The 13,738-nt window shown below is 42.9% G+C and overlaps 1 protein-coding gene and 1 long non-coding RNA gene across 4 annotated transcripts in view; one reads left to right on the top strand and one right to left on the bottom strand.

Annotated features, from left to right (window-relative positions):
• The window catches only part of LOC148028681 (solute carrier family 40 member 1-like), a 58,642-nt gene that overhangs the window by 41,414 nt on the left and 3,490 nt on the right, over positions 1–13,738 (bottom strand). The gene's annotated exons all lie outside the window — the stretch shown is intronic.
• LOC148028682 (uncharacterized) overlaps positions 1–13,738 on the top strand; it is a 58,037-nt gene that overhangs the window by 41,009 nt on the left and 3,290 nt on the right. The window lies entirely within an intron of this gene.

The raw sequence follows: 13,738 nt of genomic DNA, 5'->3' as shown, positions 1-13,738 counted from the left end.
CCTCCATCAGCTCTTCACTGTCTAGTCATTCTGTTCTCATTTTCCTCTTTATGCTTACATTCTAACATGAATAGAGCACATCCCTCATATGCAGGAGATGCTGAGCAAGGAGTTTGAGATGATAGATCTTGGCCTACTTCATTTCTTCCTTAGGCTAGAGGTGTTTCAACTTTCAATTAGTAGAGCATTTTCATCTCACAATAGAGATAATGTAGCTGAGTTGTTATCAGCTTTTGCAATCAACTTGCCATCAATATTTTGCATGGCTGCTTGTAGGGCTATCTCTTGCCTCGTTACCCAAGGTCCAAGTTGCCCAAGCACATACAAAGTGCTGGTAGATGCCACTGAGTGGGAGATTAGTGGATCCCTGATTTGGCTTATTGATACCCAATTGGATGTTTCCAGTATCTACTTCAATAGCCATCTTGAGTTCATTCATACTGAGGTGATTGCAGCCTCATTGGCAGAGGTGGCAATGTGGATAGCGATACTTATTGCACACTGGAACACATGGGACTATGTGTGCTGGTAGATGCCATTGAGTGGGAGATTAGTGGATTCCTGATTTGGCTTATTGATACCCAATTAGATGTTTCTAGTATCTACTTCAATGGCCATCTTGAGTTCATTCATGCCAAGGCAATTGCAGCCTCATTGGCAGAGGTGGCAATGTGGATAGCAATATTAGATTGGGGATGTGACAAAGAGGCCCAGAGATTAGTACAGTTTTTTGTTTTTTTTTGGATTAGGTGTGATAGTAAGTGACAGAATACCATTGCTCTTTCTTCTATGGACACAGCACAAAGTTGCTTGTTTTGTAGCTTAGGATGTTGTTTAGTTGAGGCAGATGCTAGCCGAAATTACTTTTCCACAAAGATAATTCACAATTCATTGGTATGATAGTTTAGAGCTATCTGTCCATAGCCATGTTTCACGCTCGTAGGAAGCATATAGAGGTCTATAACATTATTTTTGACACAGGATATTGGATCAAAAGCTGGAGCTTTTATACAGTCCTAGTACTTATGATGAGCAATGTCATAGACATTTTCATGAAGGGTCTTCTATTGCCTTCACTTCTCCCTCATTCATGCTCCTTGAAAGTTCAAGCGCACCTGGGATCTGACAAGGGGTGTTAGATGTCATGTTCAACTCCTATTTCTGAACCATACATTGAGTCATCGATGAGGGACATTACGAGTTATTGTCTAGTTTGGCCCATTTTCTCTAGTTTTGCTAAGTGTGTCCAATATCTTTGGTCTGCCCAAACTTTTTTGGGGCTAGTAGGACACTCATATGACAGTTTGCTCATTGAGTCGTGTGCATCTATTTTTGGACAAACTACAAGTTGGGTGACTGATAACTATCCACTTAGTCATTTGACCTCCTATCCTTCACTCTCAATGCTCCTATTGCAGACACAATGTAGCATACAAAAGTTGCATGATATCAGCCTTATTCATTGCCTTCATTAGTTCTTTAGTGTCTAGTCATCTTGTTCACATATTCTTGTTTATGCTTGCATATAGTACACATTAGGATTAATGGACATGCATATGTCATTTGTGTGCTATAAGCTGAATGCTGACCACATCATACAAGATTTGGGTTGAGATAGGGAGATACTACGGAGAAGTCTGTGGGGGATAGGATATGTTAGAAATACTAGAGGGGAGACGTGGGGATGGAGCACTGCACAGGTGGGGTAAACAAGAGATGTGCACTTTCTACAACTATGTTTTGGTTGTGTACATAGAGGAGGTCTAGACTTTGCTGATAAGGGAGGCAATACTTTGATACTCATCAATGCTGATGATATGTTGAGCCATCTAGATGCATTACAAGCATATGTTGAGGCTAGAGACCTTAGAATGAACCTTGAAAGACCAAGACCATGGCCTTTACTACTAGTACTTGCTAGGTGAGCTACTCAATACCATCGTTTACCTATAGGTGTGTAATGGTGAAGTACACTTCTTATACATACTTGAGAATTTTCTTAATTATTTGGGTGAAAGCATGTTAACCTATTATATTTTTTGTGCTTATTAGCACTTACAACTTGTAAAATGGACACGTAGTAAAATTGCTACAAATAAAATTATAATTTGTTGGAGATTGTACATCAAGATTCTTTGTTTCAAGAGCATTCTAATGATAGAGTGAGATGAGAAATTTCACATTGTGGATCATCCTTAGATCTATAGTTAGCATAGCCAAATTTGTGCTAATTAGCATTGTCCATGGACAAGCTATTTTGTAATAGGTTAATAGGTTTTCACCCATTTGCAAGTCTAGGAGCCCAAGACCAAGCTTTGAATTTGGACCTTTTGATTTGAAGTACATCAGTAGGTCTAAATTGTTAGGATTTGGTAATTCTAGGTAAAGCCCAATGTATTTCATGTGGTGTGGGCAATTATTAAAGTGTCAAAGTAGGGTATGTACACCTAGTGTCTTAGGAACTTAAAGTAGGGACACTAGGCTCTAGAGTCAATAAACCTAACTCTAGTTAGTTCGTGGAAGGTTGGTTAGGTCAACCCATGACCTAAATAGGAGTTGTACTTTCACTCTATCTTTCAGTTCAGCAAGTACACTATACTCTTGCTTCACCTCACTCGCAGTCGATCTCATTTCTCTCTCCTCCATAGCTGATTTTGATTTCTCATAGTTGGTATTAGAGCAGCTGTTGTGTGGGTTTTGAATAGCCATCGCCATTGGTGCTGCTCCGCCTGAGGTCCTGCCACCATCAATCTTGGTTAGTGCGAAGAAAAGAAGGAATAGTGAGCCGCTGAGCTCTGCTGAGCTTTTATAGCTCTCCGGTCAGCTTAGCCCGCCAATGACACCACCACAACAGCTCAATCCGCCTGCTGAAGGTGCCACCCAGTCACTAGCTCTCTGTCCGTGCCGCCAGCACAGCCATCTGTGCTCGGTTTGCTCGCTGTCCTGTGCCACTTGTGCCCAGCTGGTGCTGCTCTGTCTGTGCTGCCCTGTCGGTGCTCTGTTCAGTTGCTTGTGCAAGCGCCATTGCTGCCACTTCTGTGCCTCCTGTTCCGAACTGTTGCTGTTAGTTACTGCTTCCCGGCCAGCCGCCCATTTTCTTCCTGCTTGATGCCATTGGTGCCTACTTCAAGTGCTGTTGCCACCATCTCCTCAATGCTGCTTGTGCTGCCTCTACAGCACTGCTTTATGGACCTCCATAGCCCTGCCTATCTGAAGCCCTACGCATCGTCTGCTGCCACTATCTCTGCCATATCTGCCAATGCTGCCGTTGCCACCCTGCCAAGCAGCACCGACTACTAAGCTCAGCCCGTGGAAAGGGTTAAACTTTGCATGTAGATCACAAGGCATCCCAAAATTTGGGGGTTTTGCTTGATTCCTCTTCCAATATGCGAATCGATGTTTTGACAACTCGACATTTTGTAATTTCTACCTGATTTGCACAAGAAATTTGGGGCTCTTTGGCCTAGAGGCTCCAACATGCATTCCAAGGTAGATTCCAGTTGTTATTCATTGTTAGTGTGCATCCCGAGGTGACATTCTGCAGAAATTCAAGCTGTAAGGTACAAATTTCTTCAATTTCTTTGAAATTTCAAAAAGAATTTAGGGCTTTTGCCCTACATGCATTCCAAGGCACGAAACAAGCTTTACAACAACATTTAATTGCTACTATAGTCAAATTGACCAGAAAATTTTGGTGAGAATCGGCATTAAGTTGCTATAATTTGTACTTTTGTGGGCATGCGTTTTGAGGTAGATGTGGTACAATAGTGTATGGCAGTGCATTGCTGTTATTTCTTGGCAGAGTGCTGATTTGGGTGACATTGTGTACACTTTGGTATATGTGTGACAATTAGATACTTGTTTCTTAATCCTGTGGGGATTTTTGATACTTTGAGGACACTATATACTTTAGCACTTAAATATTTGGTTGTAGATTTTTATTCATTACTAATTGCATGGCACATCAGGGGAATAATGATCAAAACAACATTCTTGGTGTCCTCACTGAGGAGGAAAAACTTGATGAATCAAACTATCTATTGTGGAGTTTTATGGTTTGCAACCTTTTTGTTTTGCAAAGGACTCGTGGGACTATGTTACAGGTGACTTGCAGCGACTAGGAGGTCTCACATCTCAAATTTCTTAGCGTCATGCTTAAGGATAGGTTGCTGGTGTTGGTGTTGCCCCTCCTTCCCCTCCTATGGAGAATCAGAGGAAAGGGGATTCGAAGGATGCATAGGCACTTTCTTTGATTGTATTGTTAGTAAAAAGGACCATTATTCTGCACATTCGGCATGGGATATACTTGAGTGTATGTTTGCAGCTCGCAATGAGACTAGGATCTCCTATCTTCGCAGAGAGTTGGCCAATGTCAACATGCATGAGGGTAATAGTATGACAAATCACCTTACTTACATACAAGATTTACGTGAGCAGCTCCTCAATGTTGATGAGGCTATTGAACTCTCTTCTAGAGTCGTATCTTGGTTTCCACACCTCTTTGATGTTTTGGGGGGTGGGGGTGGGGGAAGGGACAATAGCCTCTTACATTTGTCGGTTGGAAGACCTCTTATTAGAAGAGGAGCAGACTTGGAAGAATGTTATATTGCGTTCAAGTGATGTGGCTATGCTTTTCAAGTTCAAAGGCAAAGGTAAAGTCGGGCGAAATGAAAAAAATCAACAAAAGGGTGATGTTGGATATCAAACAAGGCTGTCTAAGACTCATAAAAGTCTAAAAAGAAGGGGAAATGCCATGATTGCAAGAAGCTCGGTCACTATATTGATGAATGTAGAAAGAGATTGGCCAAAGAGAGGAAGGACTTCGGTTTGGTTGTCCAAGAGACATCAGCGAGCAAAAACGGATGGTGATCCCTCAGTCAACTTTGTGGAGGAGGATTATGTATTTCTCACATGCAGTTATGATTTTTCTATGGCTGATTCAGCATTTAATGTTGTTGAAACGCAGCAAACATGGCATTTTGATAGTGGAGCATCAAAGCACATCACTTCTAAGAAGTGCTTGTTTATCTCTTTGCATTCAGTCCGTGCAGGGAAGCGTATTACATGTGTGAACAACAACTGTTATGATGTATGTGGCATTGTGATAGTCCCTATTACTAATGCAAATGGTTTTGATTTCATGCTTCTAGATGTTTTGTATGTGCTTGGTATTACAAAGAACTTGTTGTCTATCTCTACTTTTAATAAGCATGGATTTTAGGTCATCTTTGAGGATGACAAATGCATTGTCAAAGACAAAGAGATGGATTATACACTCAGGTTGTCTGGCACCTTGTATAAGGGTCTCTTTTTGTTGGATAACTATGATAGATAGTCTCATGATGCTCTGATAGTTACTACTCTTTTGCTTGCAATGTAGAATGCGGAGCTATGACATGCCTGCTATGGACATGAGTTTTGGGAGTTTGATGACCCATAAGATGTGTCATATGGTAGATGTATTGCCTCTAGTGGAAACCCCACCTCCTCATGCATGTGAGGGATGCATTTTGGGCAAAATGCATAGGTTTGCTTTCAAAAAGGAAAGTGCAGTGCGTGTTGTGGAAAAAATGTAGCTTATTCACTCTGATGTTTGTGGTTCCATGAGGACACATGCACTTGGGGGTCATCTTTACCTTGTCACATTTTATGATGTGTAGGCTAATTAATTCACAATTTCAGACCAAGGATGCCAAGCAGTCGTGTGGATGTCAAAGTTTAATATTAGGAACTAGGCATTAATTGATAAATTAATGTCAATTCTGTTGAAATATCAGAGTGAGAGCAAGAGACTGTGCAGAAGAGGGAGAGAGAGAGCTCAAGTACAAGAAGAAGATCTTGCTTAATGAGTTGTTCACAAGTACTACTGGTATACTCTCCTCTATATTGAGAGTGACCTTTAGGCTGTTTAAATAGCCTCCGGATGTCTACCCTCTAGTTCATTCACACCCCCTACCCTTATCCACCCTTGTATACATTGGATTCACATGCCTATCTCTCAACACCCCCCCCTCAATGCCAGAGTGGCATTGGACTACAAGACATGTTAATGCCCCCTCTCAAACAAAGTGGAATGCCTTTATAAATTAGGCTACAAGAGTGCTTATAGGTAGAGGATTTGTAGATTTAGAAAAGTCGATTAGGTGGGTTGGAGAGAAAGTTGGCCTCCAATTCTTTTGGTACTTTAGGGATGGTAGGACATTTACTGTTAATATGCCTTATCTTCTTACATTTGTTGCACTTCATTTTGTCAAGATATTTTTTCCAACAATTAGTGACAAGATGTTCGTTTTTGTTGTACGAGCATTTAGTGGATACAGTATGAACCAAGAGTTGGTCATGGGCTGTTGAAGTGGATATTTGACTAGTGTTGCCTTCTTTCTGATTTCTTTTCTCCTCAACTAAACAAGATTGGATGGTGCTTTCCGAGGTTGGATTAGGGATATTTGTAAGAGTAGTTACAATGTTTGGAAATACCTTCTTTATAGCTTTTAAGAGAATTGCAATGGCATCTTCATCATGAATTGGAGCTTAAACAGAGAATAGTTGTTCGCACCCGTCCCCCTTCTATTCATATTTCACAGAAGGCTCCGTCCTTAGTGAAGATACCGTCCTTGATACCTTCGATCACAGTTGTCAGGTAAAAAAAGTACGGTATGGTACGGTACAATAAAATACGGTACTAAATGGTACCTTAAGATTTTATAAGGTACGGTACGATATTAGTACAAAAAAAAAACAACTTCATTATTTTGAACTATAGATGATAGAATAGATGTTTAAAGTCTAAATAGCAATGCTATTGGAGTATTTAAGATGAATACTTGAGGGTAACATGCCAAAACCTCTATAGCATATGCCGCATGCGCAACATGCGCTACAACTTACAAGTACATACATAGGAGTGGATACATCATACATGAATGATCATACAAATAAGAGGCATGTATGCTTGAGAGAGAGAAGGTTGAGAGAGAGAGAGAGATGAAATGACATGAGATGCTTTATTAACGTCTACAAGAGGCCAAAATGACTTGTGAGACCAACAATTACCAAACAAACCACCAAAGGTTTTGGTAAAAGATTTATGAATTTTGTTATGGTTTTGTTTGGCATTGCTAAGGCTTAAGTAGCTACCGATGGTACATTCACTAATTCGTGTACTCTCAGAAGGTACATTAGGCTAAGCTATCCTCTAGCCTAGTTTTATTAGCAATGTGTACTAATGCTTTGGGTTGGGTGGTGCAAAATGAGTTGTGAACAAAGGTAAAATCAATAGGATTAAGCTACTTGATGATTCTCAAATGGTGCTGAATTTATTTATTGATGACACTAATATATTGTGAAAAATGATGGGACATCAATTAGAAACGTTTGGAACTGCTTGAATACCTTATGTATGGCCTTTGGCTCTAGGATAAATCGTAACAAAACATGTTGGTACGAATTCGTACGGTACGGTACTACGAACCATATAGTACGAACCAGTTCGTACTACGTACGAGTGCAACTCTGCCTTCGGTACATGTGCGTGTCTTACCTTCATTACCCAAAGAAGACAAAATCGGTGGTTCGAACTATGTGTTGTGGCTGTGTAAGGTGGAGTGCATACTCCACACCTTTGATCTTTGGGCTCTTGTTTTAGATTCCATTTCTTGTCCTAAAGAGGATCCCTCAGATGGAATTTCTATGGACTGTGCAGACTTGTGGGATTGGCTCAACTCTTGAGCCCGATCCTTCCTCTTTATGAGTTTGCAAGATTTTGTCCTTGTGCATGTCCGTAGGTTGAAGACTACAGCGGAAGTGCGGAAGAAGCTTGTGTCTCTGTATCAGCATAAGATGTTTGTCCACAAGATTTTCTTGAAGAAGTTGCAGATGCCCAACCTTGTTGATTCCTCCTCTATGAAGGAGCATATCATGAAGGTGGAAGACATGAGAGCTGAGCTTGCCTCTCTTGGTCGGATGATGCTCTTTGAAGACATGGCTATGATCCTTTTGACTTAGCTGCCATCTCCTTGGTTCGATGTCTTCTACACTAGCCTTATCACATCAAGGACCCTTGAGATGCTCCTATGGGAGGAGCTCTCACTGCTTGTCTTGGAGCATAATGAGCAACTCAGAGAGGTTGGGACTTGTAGTTTTGGCTCCAAAGTGGCGGGAAGAAGAAGAAGGTACAGGCCAAGGACAAGAAGGATGAGAAGAAGCCGCCCAAGTGCCCACATTGTAGGAAGGGTACTCATCTTAAGGAGAAGTGTTTTCAAAAGTATCCCCATTTGAAGCCAAAGGAGAAGGGTTTGAAGGATTTGACGGTTGCCCTGGGGACAATAGAGTCTGTCTTTGTGTATGTATTTACCGAGGAGGATATAACTCTTGCTTCTTTCACTTAAGAGAAGCCTTGGCTCGTTGATAGGGGCCTCTTCTCACATGACTAGGGTTGTTTATGTTTGATGGATGGGTTGACTTGTTTGATCTCTCCTGTCCCATCTGAAGGTGATCGATGGCTTTATTGCGTTGGTCCTGTTCGAGGTCAAAATAGTTGTTTGTTGACCATTTTCAGTTCTTTTTCCTCCTGTTTTCTCCAACAGCTCTCTCTTCTCTACCACCTAGTCTCCTCCAAGAGCTCTCTTATCTTGTCTCTCTTATATAGAGTCTCTTTTTTTCCTCCCCCTTTTCTCTCTCTCTCTCTCTCTCTCTCATGCCACATATACAATGTGACAATGCAGCCACCTTCTCTCTCTCATCCACACACATACATCCAAATTTGAAATCTCTCTCTCCTTCCCTCCCCCTTTCTTTCTTTCTTTTTGTCTTCCTCTCTCTCTTCCCCCCCTCTCTCTCTTTGGTCTCACCAAATCTAAACCATAAAACACACTCTCTCTATAAAAACCTCTCCCTTTCCCCATCTCATTCATCCTTTCTACTATCTAATCACTTGACTCTTGAGCTTCCCACACTCTCTTTTGCACTTACTTTCGAGTAAAATCTCTAAATTTATATTTTAAGTCCAAACGTTAAGTATAGCCTTTAAATTGCACGTTAAATTTTTTTAATTGGATGTAGCATCGGACATAGGTCCAAGATTTATTAGTCTGATTAGTATTGTACTAGTGTCGGACGGTACTAATCGGATGCCATGGGACATGACAACCCTGCACATGATCTATAGAGAGGATTGGCTTCAGGACGACCTAGAGTGACAGAGGGGGCACAATCACCATTGGTGATAACTCTACAGCTCCTGTTTGAGGAGTGGGGACTATTCCTTTATTGCTTGATAGGCAATCTTCTTCGGCCAAAGTTCTCTATGTATTGTATTTAGGTTTTAACCTATTGTTTGTTCATGGTCTTACACGGCTTGGTACTTGTGTGGTCTTTACACAGGACACAATGACAATGGAGAATGCTTCTACAGGTACTGTTCTTTGGACAGGCTCCTAGGAGAGTGGGCTTTACACGCTCACAACCTTAGCTGCGATGTCTTCCCATGAGCTTGGGCTCATTTGGCATGCTTGTTATGGTCATCTTCACTTTGATGCGATTAGACAAGCTTCTCGAAAAAAGATGGTGGAGAGACTTCTTGATTTCCCTCCTATTCACACTTTGTGCCCTCGTTGTTTGAGGGGCAAGCAGTATAGGCAGCCCCATCCCTAGGTTGCCACTAGGAGGTCCCTGCTTGAGTTGGTCCACACCGACCTTAGCGGCCCTATGGTCATGACCTCCCTTGGGAAGGCCAAGTATTTGATGCTAATTATAGACAAATTCACTCGTTATGTGTGTGACCTTATTTTCTAGAGTATAGGAGTGAGGCATACTTCCGTTTCTACAAAGTGGAAAGGTGTTTGTGGAGATACATATTACTTCCAAAGTTCGTGGCGTACAAGCAGATCATGGTGGCGAGTTTACTTCTAACCTCTTTTCTCAGTTTTATAGGGATCATGGCATACAAGTGGAGTATACCTATCCGAATACACCTTTGGAGAATGGTGTGGTGGAGCATGCGAATTGGACCATTCTAGAGATGGCTTGATTGATGCTAGAGCATTGGGGTCTTCCTCATACCTTATGGAGTGAGGCTGTGGCTACTGCGGTTCACATATGCAATCGCTTCTCGTCGACTTTTGCATTACAAGACATGACACCTTACAAGGCTTTCTTTGGTCGCAAGCCTTCCATGTCTCATTTTCGCATCTTTGGATGTGATGCATTTGTCTATGTGGACAAGAAGAAGAGGAAGACGAAGCTTGACTTGGAAGTCAAGGAAGTTTATCTTCATAGGCTGTAGCACTACCACGAAGGGCTATTGACTCTACGACTCGACGACACGGGAGCTTGAGGTCATTAGGGATGTGATCTTCGATGAGGCTTCAGCCTTCGAGGATCTTATTCATGGTTCTATTGCAAGTAATTCTTCGTTATTAACTATACATCCCCCCCCTCCCCCCAAACAGTTCTTATTCTCCCCTCTAGGTTGCCTTCGCACCCCTTCTTTGTCTTTGGCTCCTCCCCCTCCTCCACCTCTCTGTACTCTGGCTTCCCTATCACCATTGATGGATGCGACTACTTCTACTTCGTTGCATACTTCCATCCCTTCTGCCTCTTTTAGAGTCTTCTAGGGGTGCTCAGCCTTCAGAGGGGGAGTCTTCTTCAAATAAGGAGGATTTACATTCCCTTGGTGAGGGGGAGTCCCTACCCTAGACAGGTGCATTATAGGTACTGGAGACTAGTCAGTTTCCCTTGTAGCCAGATGTGCCTATTTGGATTTCCCGTTGGTACTGTCAACTCATGTAGGATTCCGGTGTTTCTCACTTTCTTGCTTCTCCTACAAGTCCATGCAGATCAGCTCGCTTATAAGCCCAGTGTAATAGTTCACATTGTGTGAAAGAACTATACTCTTATGTCACAGATTCTTCATGACAGTGAGCCTACTACCATTGAGGAGGCTCTTGCACAGGATATTTGGTGTCAAGCCATGCAGGAGGAGGAGCCCAATTCCATCGAGTATAATCAAAATTGGGAGTTGGTTCTGTGTCCTCCAAGCGGAAGGTGATAGGTGTGAAGTGGGTCTCTAAGACCAAGTACCTTGCAGATGGTTCCTTGGACAAGTATAAAGCTTGGCTTGTTGCCAAGGGTTTTGCTCAGAGGGCAGGGTTGAAACTATTTTGAGACTTTTGCACCTACGGCTCGGATATCTACTATTTGGGTTATTTTGGCTCTTGTAGCCCACCTTTGCTGGCCTATTTATCAGATGGACGTAAAGTCTACCTTCTTGAATGGTTATTTCCCAGCCTCTTGGTTTTCTTGTGTTGGGGAAGCAAGCTCCAAGAGCTTGGTACAAGAGGATTGATTGATATTTTCTTTAGATTGGCTTCCATCGATCAGCTCATGATCCCAACCTATACTTTTAGGTAGGGGTGACTGGTGTGTTTTGCTCATCTTGTATATGGATGTATAACAAGTATATTTTTGAGGTTCTCTCGGAGTTTGGTATGGCCGATTGTCAGCCTATTTCATGCCCCATGGACCTAGAGTCCAAGCTTTTGGTAGCCGGAGTTCCCCTCACAAATGCCATACGTTTTAGGTATCTTGTGGGCTCCCTTATTTGGCTTATTCACACTCTGATGGATATTTATTTTGTTGTGGCTTTGTTGTCTACTTGCGTGAAGATTCCTACTTAGGAGCATTAGAGCACAGCCTTGCATGTTCTTCGTTAATTATAGGGGACTCGATCCTACGGGATCATGTATGGAGAGGGGGTTACTCTCTTTGGTTAGAGTGATTCTGAATGTGCAGGTGATGTGGATTCACGGAGGTCCACTACAGGTTACGCCTTCTCCTAGGATCTAGAGTTATCTCGTGGAGCGGCAAGGAGGAGCCTATTGTGGCCCTTTCTTCTATAGAGGCAGAGTATTGTGCCTTACGTTCTATAGCTATGGAGGCGGTTTGGCTTTGCCGCATGTTGGCAAAGATTGGCTTTCCTCAGCTGGGACCTACGGAGTTGTGTGTGGACAACGAGAGTGCTCTACCTTTGGCCAAGAACCTTGTGTTTCATACTTGCACGAAGCACATTGAGGCTTAGTACCACTATGTTTGAAAGCGGATGGTGGATTTTGAGTTGGCGGTGGCCTATTATCCCACGGAGAACAATCTAGCAGATCTCTTCACGAACCCTTTGCCCCAAGCTTCTATGCTTCATCACATGAGGTTTTTGGGTCTTTAGACATTGCCAAGATCTGAGAGGGGGTGTTAGCCTACTTGTGTTAGTCATGTCAGTTTGTCATCTCTTGGTTGTGAGCTCCTGCCAAAGTGTGACAAAGACATAGGAGCTCTGGCAGTTTAGGTGCATTTTCTTTATTTGTTAGCTTCTTGTCATTCCTAGACTAGATACTGCTTTCCATAGTTTGCCTACACCCGCCAGACGTCGTCTTTGTCATTTGGAATTTTTTAGGGTGTCCCCTATTTTTTCACCATTTTTCTTCAATGGCCAGCATTTTTGGCCTCCATAGGTGTAGGTTGGCCAGATTTGGGCATTTATAGCTATTTATAGCCAGCCCCCCACTTGGCACGCACACACTCTTTAGTCCTTAGTCTTCCCTTTGCAGTTGCACGCTCTGACACTCCGACTCTCCGTGCTTGGTGCTACCATCATCATCAGCCTGATTTGGTGCCCTCACTGACACTTAGGGTTGCGTGCAGGGACTGATCAGTTCATCATCATTGTATCAACATTCTTCTTAAGTCAGTGCAGTATTCTTCCCTCATTTTTTGCTCTCTCTCTCTCTCTCTCTCTCTCTCTCTCTCTCTCTCTGTGCTTCTCTTTGTGTTCGTTTTTCTCTTCCGTTGCACACTTTCACACCAACAACATGCTTACCTATCTTCATGATCATCCATCACGTGACCTTGCTGCCCACGATTTGCTGCACACCATGTTCTGTCTCGCCTTTCGCCTTCTGCGGATGCATCTCGCCTCTTGTGGGGTCCTTCTTGCGCATGCTTCCTTGGCCATGTCATGCACCTCGACCAGTCCCCTCTCCCGTGTGGCATGTAAGCACGTGTATGTGGCATAGTAACATGGAATGGCCAGTTTTGGGTCCCCTGTCCTGGTTCCGTGTCCCCATTCCCTGTTCCATGCCTATTCCATGTAACTATATAGCCACATGGAATGGCAAATCATGGCGTTCCCCGTTCCCGTTTGCTGTTCCATGTTGCTATGGTATGTGGGTTGGGGCTGGGTGTATTACGCCTGTTGAATGAACATAAGGTGGCTTTTGACTACCCCATCTTCCTTCAACTGGTCTCTTTGTAGAGGCATGTGGTTTATTCCTAGACTAGCTTCCGAATCAGTGCTTTCATATCTAGTCTCAGCCTCTAGGGCCTTTGCAGTGTGTATCAATGATTCCCTGATGGTTTCCTATAGACCTGTAAAAAGGGCGCTGCAACTGCTCATGGAATTATTGTAAGTTTTGACATTTGTAGGTTGGTGATAGGCTTGGGAGTCTCTGCTTTTCCTTGAGCAAGCTACAACCTGCTTTCTCAGCACTAGCTCTCTCTCTAACTCCTCCATTAGGTGCATGATTTCTTCCTATCGACTTCTAACTACTTGTTCCTGTTCTTCCAAGGTTGCTTTGAGAGTGTTGATCTCTTGAGTCGCCTCAAGGAGCTCTCGGGCTGCCTTTTTCCTGTTTGTTTGTTGAAAAGCTCTTTCCTCATCTCAGCAGCCTTTGTGACTCCTGCCTTTCCC

This window comes from Lygodium microphyllum, chromosome 11, assembly GCF_053477565.2.
Source record: "Lygodium microphyllum isolate KBCC chromosome 11, Lygodium_microphyllum_v1.1.10, whole genome shotgun sequence".
NCBI lineage: Eukaryota > Viridiplantae > Streptophyta > Polypodiopsida > Schizaeales > Lygodiaceae > Lygodium > Lygodium microphyllum.
This window is presented reverse-complemented; position numbering and strand designations above follow the sequence as displayed.